The following is a 13,569-nucleotide window of genomic DNA, read 5'->3' on the forward strand; positions in this document are numbered from 1 at the left end:
TATTAACTGTTAGCTATTTAGAGAGTCAGTCTGGTGTAGTGGTGAAGAAGAAGAAGAAGAAATTGGATTTATATCCTGCCCTCCTCTCTGAATCTCAGAGTGGATCACAATCTCCTTTATTAAGTGGGTGGGGGCTGAGAGGGCTCTCACAGCAGCTGCCCTTTCAAGGACAACCTCTGCCAGAGCTATGGGTGACCCAAGGCTTTCCAGCAGGTGCAACTGGAGGAGTGGGGAATCAGAAATAGGTAAAAAAATTAGATGCTGTATTTACCCAAATGCAGGACTAGATTTCCACCCCTCCCAAGTATGCCACGAAGAAGGAGAAGGAGATTGGATTTATACCTCACCTTTCACTCAGAGTGGCTTACAATTCCCTTTCCCTTCCCATCCCCACAACAGACATGCAGTGAGGTAGGTGAGACTGAGAGAGGTCTTGAGCAGAACAGCTCTGTGACAACGATGGCTGACCCAAGGGTATCAGCAGCTGCATGTGGAGAATGGGGAATCAAACCTGGTTCTCCCAGATAAGAGTCCATTCATTTAGCCACCACACCAAACCGGTTCATCTTAAAACGAAAACAAGAGGGTCATCTTGCAGCTGAAAATGAGTTACAGTTATGTCCTCTACTCTTGTGTGTGTGTGTAAATGCTTAAGGGGGTTGTCTTACATTCAGGGTTCTCCCTGTCCCTAAGAGCAGCCAATAGGAGTTGACAGAACGTTAGTGAGAGAAACAGGAGAGCAGTTAACAGAGTGGACAAAGCAGTTGGGGAGTTGAAAGTGTGTCTGTCTGAATGAAGCTGTCGTAACGGCAGTTTAAAGCTGACTGAAAAAAGTCAGTTTATGACAAAAGGTCCCAAATGCTGGAATAGGGAAACAATTCAAAAGTCCAATGGAAAAGAAACTTTGTATCATCTACCTGACTTTCTTCGGTGTTATGTTCAATCCATAAATAATAGTTAGTTCCTTGTTGGTTTAACCCTGTTGGCTGGTTGTGTCAGGGAATGAAACCCACATACATATACATGAGCTAAGGTCTCAGTCTACATATTTTAGAATACGAATAGAAGGTGGCAGCATGTAAATGGAATAGTGTTTGAGTTCCCAGCCCCAATAACCCTTTGCATTGTTTGAGTGAAAGCCAATTATTAAAGGAGGTTAGATTACTCTATCTGCTGATGTCTCTGTGAGTGGGAGAGAGAACCTGAGATGTGAAATAGTTGTGGTTCTCTATAAATTTTAAAAGAGGCAAGGAGGGTAGTGATGTGTGGTGGCCTGACCTAACTATGACCCTAACCTGTGGGATGGAGATTGTGGCATATTATAGGCACTCTGTGGAAGTGAGAAAGCTATGCCACATCTTTCCCAATAAATACATATCCAGCATTTCAAACTATTATTTGTTGAAAATGTTTTGACTGTGGTTCAGAAAGATGTTTCCAACAACCTGCAACAAAGGTTAGTACAACGTGCAGAACATATGCTTACAGTGTTGTAAGATGGCAGGAAAAAAGTGAGGGAAGTAATATGAGGTAAAAAAGTTTTCATTTATAATTTATCTTTTAGTGGAAGTGAACTCAGAGGATGGAGAAGAGTTGGCGGGACTGATTTTGACCTGGATATGACATCACAAGATTTGATGTCACAGTCTTGCTGATCTCCCTCCCCATATCCAAATGCACCCTTCTCGGGCACTGTCCCAAATCTCCAGGCATTTCTCAAGCTGGAGTTGGCAACCCTACATGCTGAAAGAAAATGGGCAAAAAGAATATGCATGCACTTCTGTTATCCATGTTACTTTCCCCTTATACTATTTTATTTCTATTTAGAAACTTTTGAATTTAGGAAAATAGCTCCCAGCAGCGTGCAACCAGGGAGCAAAAGTTCTTGAAGGAAGAGCTGTTAGTGAAGTAGCTCCTGTATTATTAACTGCAAAGGCCAACAGCAGTAATAAATGAAGCAAACAAACAAATATATATAAAATGCAGTGGCTTGTTAGTGTTCAGTTTTCCATCTCTTCTAGAACTTCATCTTATCACTTCTGTTTGACTCTACCATGGATATATGTCAAAGGTGTTCCACAGTCAATAACAAAGCAAATAATTGATCTCAGCTATCTCCCTTTCTTCATTTAGCAAACTTTTGTTGTCTAAGGGTCCAGTCACTTCTTGGCTGGTCTGTTTCTAATATATTTGAAGGTAGTTTTTTTTATTATTATTCATAAGCTCCTCAAATTCTCTTTTCACTTACCAGAGCCTAAACTCCTTCATTGTCCTTACTTGAAATCCTGCTTTACAAAAGAAGCCTTTTTTGATACACATGTCAGAAAACACACAGAGAGATGACCTCGGGCTATGCAGGGAGAGGCTATACTTATGTGTAAATGAACAATTCCATCTTTTGACTGTTGATTCTGTTCATTTTGTAAATTCTCAGCAACTTGTTCTTTCCTAGGGATTAAAGGTCCAACAAGTGACAGAGGACCAATCTGTAATGTAAACCAGATGTTGACCAGCTGTTAAGGCCAAAGGGAGGGAGGGGGGAGAAGGAGGAGAAGAAATTGTATTTATACCCCTCCCTTCACTCTGAATCTCAGACCATTTTCGCACACAGTTTACCACGTGGTCACGTTCCTGTTCTCTCTGCAGCGTTCGTCGGATTTCCCATTATCTGCGCCGAAGTTACAAGAAGTGCCATGGCTTTTGCGTAGCAAATGTACACCGCTAAAACCAAGTTTACGTTTGCTACGCAAAAGCCACGGCACTTCCTGTAACTCCGGTGCAGATAATGGGAAATCCGAAGGACGCTGCGGCGAGAACAGGAATGTGACCGCGTGGTAAGCTGTGTGCGAAAATGGTGTCAGAGTTTCAAAGTGGCTTACAATCTCCTTTACCTTTCTCCCCCACAACAGGCACTCTGTGAGGTAGGTGCCTTTCAAGGACAGCTATACGAGAGCTATGGCTGACCCAAGGCCATTCCAGCAGCTGCATGTGGAGGAGTGGGGAATCAAACCCAGTTCTCCGAGATAAGAGTCTGCGCACTTAACCACTACACCAAACTGGTTCTCGGAGAAAGGTCTCCCACAGTGTTGGGCAACTTCAACTGAACTTTAGCTGCTGCACAACATGACCTCTTGGCAAGGAGACCTCTTGGCAAGGAGGGGAGAAGATGATGAAAAATCAGGTGTCGCAGTATCAATGGCTCCATATGCAGGCCGCCTTCATGAGCTTCCCTTTGGAATTAGCCAGCTGTGGACAGGGTGTCGTATGTTTTAGAAGTTACTGCAGATAATTTTTTTTAAATGAAAAGAACCCTTAGTTTAACACATGCTCTTGTCTCCCATCATGCCAAGTTGCAGACAGGTTTGAAATATCTGATTGTTTGTAATGTCGCACCTCTCAAATATTGTATATCTTAATAATGTTCCCATCCTTTAGATTCCTGCGGGACCATTTCCCCTCTCTAGAACAGGAGAAAAAAAATGATGCAGATGTTCAATGGGAGTCGCGGAGCTAAATTTATAAATCTCTTGCAGAATACCATCTGGTCCTGACGCTTTACTGTTCATAGACTGAACAGTGACCTTTATGTCTTTGATTTCTGAGCCTTCAAGCTGGCTATACGGGTTCTTGGAGAACGTGCTGGAATGCTTCCTCAGCAGCAAAGAATCTTGGTGGCACTGCAGTAGAAATTATAAACTGTGCTTCTTTGACTCACCGTTTCTTCACCCAGCTTCTTACATCACATCATGTGCATGTTCTTCAAACTTAAACAATACACATAAGAGCTAGTTCTCAGTAATGGGCAAATCTGTGTAGTGAGCGTACCACTTCAAGCTTTATGATGATGATGATGATATTGGATTTATATCCTGCTCTCCACACCGAAGAGTCTCAGAGCGGCTCACAATCTCCTCCCCCACAACAGACACCCTGTGAGGTAGATGAAGATATTGGATTTATATCCCGCTCTCCACTCCGAAGAGTCTCAGAGTGGCTCACAATCTCTTTTACCTTCCTCCCCCACAACAGACACCCTATGAGGTAGATGAAGATATTGGATTTATATCCCACCCTCCACTCTAAAGAGTCTCAGAGCGGCTCACAATCTCCTTGACCTTCCTCCCCCACAACAGACACCCTGTGAGGTGGGTGGGGCTGGAGAGGGCTCTCACAGCAGCTGCCCTTTCAAGGACAACCTCTGCCAGAGCTATGGCTGACCCAAGGCCATGCTAGCAGGTGCAAGTGGAGGAGTGGGGAATCAAACCCAGTTCTCTCAGATAAGAGTCCGCACACTTAACCACTACACCAAACCCCCTCCCTCCATCCAGTATAGAGAACTTCTTTGTCCGTTGCAGATGCTCATCAAGTTATCCAGTATGGAATAAAAAAGTACATCATATCCCTGGGCAAAATTCATCTTGAAGAAGAGCCCTGCTGGATCAGACCAATGGTCCATCTACTTCAGCATCATGTCTCATACATTGGCCAACCAGTTCCTCTGGACAGCCAACAACAGGGCATAGAGGCTGTGGCCTTCTCCTGGCATTGCATCCTGGCTCTGGGATTCAGAGGATTCATGCCTCTGATTTTGGGCTTCCCCTCTGTCACCATGGCTAGTACCAACTTCCATGTATCCATCTAATCTAACCCCATTTAAAACTGTTTATTCCTGTAGCCATCACTACATCCTCTGGCAGCAAATTCCACATTTTAATCAGTCTCTGTGTAAAGCAGAAGGGTGTAACCCCATTTAGGATTCCACTGTGAGAATACCAGCGCTCTTTATATTCAGAAAATGAGGAGATGTTCAGAGGTTGTTTGTCACTGCCTGCCTCTGCATAGCACTTTTACCCTTCCTTGGTGGTCTCCCATAAGAACATAAGAGAAGCCATGTTGGATCAGGCCAACGGCCCATCCAGTCCAACACTCTGTGTCACACAGTGCCAAAAAATTTTATATATACACACTGTGTTTAATAGCCACTGATGGACTTGTGCTCCATATTTTTATCTAAACCCCTCTTGAAGGTGGCTATACTTGTGGCTGCCACCACCTCCTGTGGCAGTGAATTCCACATGTTAATCACCCTTTGGGTGAAGAAGTACTTCCTTTTATCCGTTTTAACCTGTCTGCTCAGCAATTTCATCGAATGCCCACGAGTTCTTGTATTGTGAGAAAGGGAGAAAAGTACTTCTTTCTCTACTTTCTCCATCCCATGCATTATCTTGTGAACCTCTAACATGTCACCCCGCAGTCGACGTTTCTCCAAGCTAAAGAGTCCCAAGCGTTTCAACCTTTCTTCATAGGGAAAGTGCTCCAGTCCTTTAATCATTCTAGTTGCCCTTCTCTGGACTTTCTCCAATGCTATAATATCCTTTTTGAGGTGCAGCGACCAGAACTGCACACAGTACTCCAAATGAGACCGTACCATCGATTTATACAGGGGCATTATGATACTGGCTGATTTGTTTTCAATTCCCTTCCTAATAATTCCCAGAGCTGACCCCGCTTAGCTTCTAAGATCCTTATTAGGATGAAGTAACCACATCTAATTACATTTAAGAACATAAAAAGAGCCCTGCTGGATCAGGCCAATGGTCCGTCTACTTCATCAACATGTCTCTTCCATTGGCCAACCAGTTCCTCTGGACAGCCAACAACAGGGCATAGAGCAGGGGTGGGGAACCTCCGTCCCAAGGGCTGTATATGGCCCTTGAGGTCACTTGGTCCGGGATTGCTGGACCGAACCGAGTCATGTGGCAGCCTCCCTGGGGCCTGGCTGGCCAGTAAGGATCATGGGACCCAATTGTGCTGTGCAGCAGCCTCCCCAGGACCAGATGCACTGTGCGGCAGCCTCCCTGGGGCCTGGCTGGCCAGCCAGAATTGCTGCAGGGCCTGGAGAAGTTACTGTTACAGTTCAGTTTGCACTTGATCATCCCAGATGGCGTGGCCTAATATGCTAATGAGTGTGTGACTTAATATGCTAATGAGTGTGTGACCTAATATGCTAATATTAGGGGTGTGACCTAATATGCTAATATGCTACTGAGTTCCTGCTGGGCTTTTTCTACAAAAAAGCCCTGGACCTATGCATTTGCCTAGGATGGCGGGCTGTGTGTGTGTGTGTGTGTGTGTGTGTGCCAGATTAGACTCTCCCCACATGACTTCAAAGAGAAAAACAATTATTGGCATTAATTTTGCTGGCCTGAATCATTCTCCCTCTGTGGAGCACTGTTTTTTAATTCGATAATTTTGTATGGCCTGCGAATGGTGTTATAAATATCCATATGGCCCTCATCAGAAAAAAGGTTCCCCACTCCTGGCATAGAGGCTGTGGCCTTCTCCTGGTGTTGCCTCCTGGCTCTGAGATTCTGGGAGAGCCAGTTTGGTATAGTAGTTAAGTGCGCGGACTCTTATCTGGGAGAACCAGGTTTGATTCCCCACTCCTCCACTTGCACCTTCTGAAATGGCCTTGGGTCAGCCATAGCTCTGGCAGAGGTTGTCCTTGAAAGGGAAGCTGCTGTGAGAGCCTCTCCAGCCCCACCCACCTCACAGGATATCTGCTGTGGGGGAGGAAGGTAAAGGAGATTGTGAGCCGCTCTGAGACTCTTCGGAGTGGAGGGCGGGATATAAATCCAATATCTTCTTCTTCTTCAAATGTGAAAACCTTGCGTGATAATAAAAATCGTATTAACGTAGGCCAAGAGACACCAGCGTTATAATAATCTAGTGATCAAAATGAAATAGCGTATGGCAGAACATGTGCTCAAAAGTGGGGTTATCTAAGATAAACAAAACATTAAAGAGAGAGAGAGAGAGAAATTAAATTAAATTAAAAATGTAACCAAGAGAGATATGTCCGGTTTGCCTACATGAAACATTGGTCTCATCTAGCTAGGTTCTTCTTATGTTCTTATGACATAACTGCGACATCAAGTCCAATACAGGCATCCATATAGAAACAAATCTGTCACGGGGGCCATTGGAACCAGAGTCAACATGATCCATGACTATTGTGATCTTCTGCATGACAAATTGGTCCCAAATTTTGTCCAACCATTCCAGCCTTGTTGGGGGTGAGGGAGATTTCCAAGATGATGCGATAGTGAGACGTGCAGCAGCCCGCACATTCCACATTTTAATCAGTCTCTCTGTAAAGTAGAAGGTTGCAGCCCCCTATTTAGGATTCCACTGTGAGAATACCAGTGTTCCTTATATCCAGCAAATGAGGAGTTAACGCGGTCCTGTTTACAAATTCAGCAGCATTGTTCGGCAGAAAGTAAAATCAATTCTCTTAGTGATTTGCTCATTTGGTCAAACCAAACAACACAATGCAATCAGCAGAGCTGTAAGGCTTTATGGTACATTTTGAAATAAATGTCAGGGGCATTGATTTATATACATTTCCCATCTGAGGTATATGTTGCATAAATCAACATTTATTCGCAGATGTGTCGTAAAAGCTTTCAGCTCTTGTTACAGCACTGGTTTTGAATTGTATCCCAATCATGGCATAAAGTAAAGATGGAATCGCAGAGGCAACGATCTTGGCACGCATCTGGTTTTATTCTTACAGCGTCACTGCTGCCGAGAAAAAAACATACTTCTGCACAATGACATAATTTTGTCAGCAGAATGTAAAACTGAGGACACTGAGGCAAATGATTCACTTTTAATTAAATGAAGTAAAGTAGGGCTTCTAGTGTCTTGGCCCCACTGATGGACCTCCTGATGGCACATGGGATTTTTTGGCCACTGTGTGACACACACTGTTGGACTGGATGGGCCACTGGCCTGATCCAACATGGCTTCTCTTATGTTCTTAAAAATAAATAAATAAATAATGTAAAGGCATTTAGATAAGTGGCAATGCAGTCAAGAATGCTTACACTAATGCCACACTAAGTTCAATGGTGCTTACTCTCTGCAGCCAGAGTGAATTGACTAAATAGAAAATAACTAATTGCGAGAATCTGCATTAGAATGCATTAGTTATCAATGATGTCATGGTATATCTCAGGGGTGGCCGATAGCTCTCCAGATGTTCTTTGCCTACAACTCCCATCAACCCCAGCCAGCATGGCCAGTGTATATCTAAGTCTGGACTGGGACGTTGGCCTACAGATCATTAAATCTACACATTGAAGTCAGGTACAGGATAGAGAGATGTACAATCCTGCATTAAGCCTCAAGTTTGTGCAGAAATCATAAGAACATAAGAAGAACCCAGCTAGATGAGACCAATGTTTCATGTAGGCAAGCATTCCATCTCACATAGTGGCCAACCAGCAGTGACATAGATCAGCCAGTTCACTAACTTAAATAATCTTAAATGAATAAAAAACTAGTTGAATCCTCTTGCTGTCATCTTGTGTCATCATTTGGAGAGTGAGAGAGAGATAGGTCGCCAACTCTGCAGATGACAGCAAATCAGGAGTGAATAGCAAATCACAGGGGTGGAATTCTGGCAGAATTCTAGCCAATCATGCAAGAGGTTACACAAAAGAGCATTGTAAGCTCCTGGAGGATTGGCTACATCAGGGGTGTGTGGGCTAATATGCAAAGGAGCTCCTGCTAGAATTCCATCTCTGGCAAATCAGCTGAGTGGGAGTGCTTTCCTTGACATCAGATATTTGAAAATTCTTAACCATTCCCTTCCTGAACTTGTGAGCACTTTTCAAAATGAATGAAAAGCCTTACCTCAGGAATCAGAGGATCCTCTTAATTAACAGCCTTTACCAAACACAGGCAGATAGTAGAGGTTAATAACATAACAAAGGTCTGGAGATCCTGAATAGCTACCAGGAGTTTTTTAGGTGGTGGTGGTGTGTGTGGGAGGGATAACTAGATCTAGACAGGCCCCAGATATAGTGGGAGCTCACAGGAGCACAGCTCCTGAACCTTTCTGACAGTTCCACCTCCTCCTTCTCACCTTGTCCATTGAATAGTAGGTACAGCTACATAACAATCCCTGGATGAGCTCCACCACCTTTTGTTCGACAAAATGACCCCTGGACCTAGAAGACCTAATAAACTGCAACTTGTTCTTTTTTTTGTCCCTCCAACCTACCAGTGAGGCCTTATCTTCTTCCTGTTTTGATGTAGTGGTTAAATGTGCAGACTCATATCTGGGAGAACCGAGTTTGACTCCCCACTTTATCACATGCACTTGTGACCTTGAGTCAGTCAGAAGTTCTCACAGAGCTGTTCCTCTCAAGAGCTGTTTCTATAAGAGCTCTCTCAGCTCTACCAACATCAGAGGCAGTGAGTTCGTGTGAGCTAGCTCGCAGTTTTTAAGACTCTGGCTCACACATTTTTGTCTTAGCCCAGGAAAAATGGCCACAGAGTAAGCTAATTGATGCAGTAGCTCACGGCTTTCATGCCAGTAGCTCACAATGAAGAATTTTTGCTCACAAGACTCCACAGCTTGGAGGGAGTATGGCTAGGGTTGCTAATCCCCAGGTGGGGGCAGGGGATCCCCTGGTTTGGAGACCCTCCCCCCGCTTCAGGGTCATCAGAAAGCGGGGGGGAGGGGAGGGAAATGTCTGCTGGGAACTCTGTTATTCCCTAGGGAGATTTATTCCCATAGAAAATCATGGAGAATTGATCTGCGGGTATCTGGGGCTCTGGGGGGGGCTGTTTTTTGGGGTAAAGGCACCAAATTTTCAGTATAGCATCTAATGCCTCTCCCCAAAATAACTTCCAAGTTTCAAAGATATTGGACCAGGGGGGCCAATTCTATGAGCCCCAAAAGAAGGTGCCCCTATCCTTCATTATTTCCTATGGAAGGAAGGAATTGAAAAGGTGTGCCGTCCCTTTAAATGTGATGGCCAGATCTCCCTTGGAGTTCAATTATGCTTGTCACAGCCTTGATCTTGGCTCCGCCCCCAATGTCTCCTGGCTCCACCCCCAATGTCTCCTGGCTCCACCCCCAAAGTCCCCAGATATTTCTTGAATTGGACTTGGCAACCCTAAGTATGGCTCACAGGGTGTCTGTTGTGGGGAGTGGAAGGAAAAGGAGATTGTAAGATGCTCCGAGACTCCTTTGGGTATTGGAAGGCAAGGTATAAATCCAATCTCCTCCTCCTTCTCCTCCTCCAGCCTACTCCTTCTCCTACTCCTCCACCTCCACACAAGAGGTGTCACATCTATTTTTCTGAGTCCACCTGTGACTCAAACATGTTCAGCAACTACTTTTTTTTGGACCACAACCTGAAAGGACTCCATATGAATCACAAAAGTCTCAGTGAAACCAGTGAAACTCTGAAATTCTTTTCCATGGCTAATGTAAATGCAACTATTATATCAGTATATCATGTCAAGAATCCAAGCAAAGATCTGTTCTTTTATATGCTTTCCCACTGCTCCCTGCTAATTTTAAAAGGTTATTGAATACCGTTGGATATTTATTTATTTGATTTAACATATTTATATCCCACCTCATTTCCTCAGACTCAAGGCGGTAACAATGCGAGAAAAAACAATACATGAATAGAACTACACAGTTTAAAATGCACAATTGCAATGCCTCATTTGCTGCCTTTATCTTGTAGGCAGAGTCCTGATTAGATTTGTAAATTTGATCTCACTTACTGTTCGTTGCTAATTGTTCAGAGCATTGGATCCAGGCTCAAAATGCAAGATAAGCAAGATAAGCAAGGTGTGATAAAAGCCAGAGTTTGTGTAGAGAAATCCACTTCCTGGCTGATTCAGAACAACCAGCCCATCCATCACAATTCTAATTGATTTCTCAGTGTTTCCAGAGATTGTGGCAATATCTCTAAAATCATGGTATTGTGTAGGAGGGTCAGATGGAGTGATGTCTTTATGCGCCTATTAATAACTCTTTAAAAGATGCATAAATATGTAAATGTGAAAAGAATGCACCAAAGTGTTCTTCCTCCACAGGGAGATTGAAGGGGGGAACACTTCTCTTTAAGTTACCATGTGCTCAATTAAGCCTGCAGATTTATTTCTGGGGGAGGTTGTATCTTACAGTTCTGCTAACAACTTTCAAAGCCTTGAAAGAGGTCCCACAGACAGCAGTTTCACACCATATATGAAGATCACTGGGGAGATACGGAACAAGAACGCAGCTGGCAAAATGTACTATCAGCTGCTGCTAGCATAGAGAGACCTCACTTATTCTAGTAGTGGAGAGTACAGGAACTCTGGTGCTGATAGGGAAAGGGTCATGGCTCAGGGCAGAACATCTGACTTGCATACAGATGGCCCCAGGTTCAGTCCCTGGCATATCCAATCCAATAACTACAATGGCAGGCAACTCTATATGGTTCCCGAAACTTTCTCTACGTACAGCTACGTACAGCTATGATGCCTATGACACTTATGATATCTATATCTATAAAATGCGCTGTACCATCCACGCTGCATATTTTGATTGTTCGTTGATTGTTTTATGGTGTTATTGTAGGATTTTTACTGTTTTATCATGCTTGTGATCTGCCCACTATGGGGAAGGGCAGACTAGAAATCTACGAAAATAAAATTAAAATTAAAATAAATACCTGGATGGCCCTGGATAGTTTCATCTTGTCAGAACTTGGAAGCTAAGCAGGGTCAGACCTGATTAGTGCTTGGGTGGGAAGCCACCAAGGAAAACCAGGGTTGCTATGTAGAGGCAGGCAGACCACCTCTGTCCATTAAAAACCCTTACAAAACGTTTGCAAGAGTCTTAACAACAAGCTCTCATGGGAAGATGGGATCTCAAGATGGTTTGGGAACTGACCTGTGGTTTGCCATACTATTTTTAAAGATACCTGGGTGTAGTGTATTGGGACCTTCGAGCATGCACCCATTGTTTGAGAGGCTCCTTGCAGCTGCTTTCGGATTGGCTGCCCTTGCTGAGCCAGCCAATCAGGTAATATCCATTTGAATGAAGTCCATTGTTTGAGAGTTTCCTTGCAGCTACACTCAGAGTGGCCATCTTTGCTGAGCCAGCCAATCAGGTAATATCCATTTGAATGAAGCCCATTGTTTGAGAGGCTCCTTGCAGCTACACTCAAAGTGGCTGCCTTTGCTGAGCCAGCCAATCAGGTAATATCCATTTGAATGAAGTCCATGCTAATGAGGGTTCCGAGCACCTGTTTTTCTATTGGGTTTAGTGCTGGAGTTGTGTTTTGGGTGGACTTTCTGTGTATATAGTTGTGGCTTGCTGTGTGTGTTCTCAGTTGGGTTTTTGTCAACAAAAGAGCTATGCTGGAATCACAATAGTGTCTGACACACTACTTTTCACTGGGATGTTATCCCCCTTCCTCTTGAAGGCTCCAGGGGAATGGGGAACTAGTGGGTGATGGCATGAGTGGTTGCCACAAAATCTGTTGCCTGAGTCATGTGCCTAAGGCAGCCTCCTTATAGAGTAAACCCTCCCTTTTGTCACATGAGGTCTATTTATTTAATCAAATGTATATCCCGCCCTCCCCTGACGGGCTCAGGGTGGTTAACAACAAATAAAAGCAGCATAAAATATTAAAACAAATATACAATAAAATATACAATAGAATCATTTCCATTATATAGTCATTAAAAGTCCAAGATGCATGTTGATGTTCTAATTATTCTGATGTTTCTTGTTTCAGTTATATTTGTTCAGTGAGATTGTTAGTGCTGTGGAATAGCAGCCACCTTCCCTTAACTGTTAAAAGCAAGTTTGAACAGTTCGGTCTTACAGGCCCTGCGAGACTGTGGCAGGTCCCACAGGGCCCTGATGTTTCCTGGGAGGGCGTTCCACAGAGCGGGGGCTATTACCGAGAACGCTCTGGCTCTGGTGGCCGTCAATCGAGCTTCTTTTGGTTCAAGGATCTTAAGAAGATTTTGGGATCCTGAACGTAATGCTCTCAGGGGTACATATGGGGAGAGGAGGTCCCGAAGGTTACTGGTTTTCCATAGAGGAAGCAGATACTGATTGCTCATTGATCTGAATATTCGTTCTGAGTCTTCTGTACGTGTCTTGAGACTTCTGTACCAGTCTAACAGTCTGGTAATGCTAACAGCCCAGGAAAATGCTGGGGTTAAGACTGAATTACATTTTTTTTATATCAAACTGGTTAGCAACTCCTTCACGAACAGACGTCTGAAAAATCTGATCGACCAAATGAAATCTGATTAGATATACGTAAGCTGTTGGCTGCAAACACGAGACTGCATGTAAGACAATGAGGAAACTGAAGCATTAAATTATTGCACGAGTAGGCAGAACATAACACTAGCGACAGAACAGAAACTCTTCTGGGGGGGTGGTAAGGGAATAAATTAACAACTATTGGTAATTGACATTTGGAAGGCAATGTTTTGACAGTTTTCTTGGTTAAGAATGAAACACAAATCTAGAAGAAGACTACAGATTTATACCCCACCCTTCTATCTGAATCAGACTCGGAGTGCCTTACAATCTCCTATATCTACTCCCCCCCCCCCAAAAAAAAACAGACACCCTGTGAGGTGGGTGGGGCTGAGAGGGCTCTCACAGCAGCTGCCCTTTCAAGGACAACTGTCAATAGTCACCTCTTCTGTATTCTTCTTACCATGCTTTTTGTACTGCAACCATTT

This window comes from Heteronotia binoei, chromosome 9, assembly GCF_032191835.1.
Source record: "Heteronotia binoei isolate CCM8104 ecotype False Entrance Well chromosome 9, APGP_CSIRO_Hbin_v1, whole genome shotgun sequence".
Lineage (NCBI taxonomy): Eukaryota > Metazoa > Chordata > Lepidosauria > Squamata > Gekkonidae > Heteronotia > Heteronotia binoei.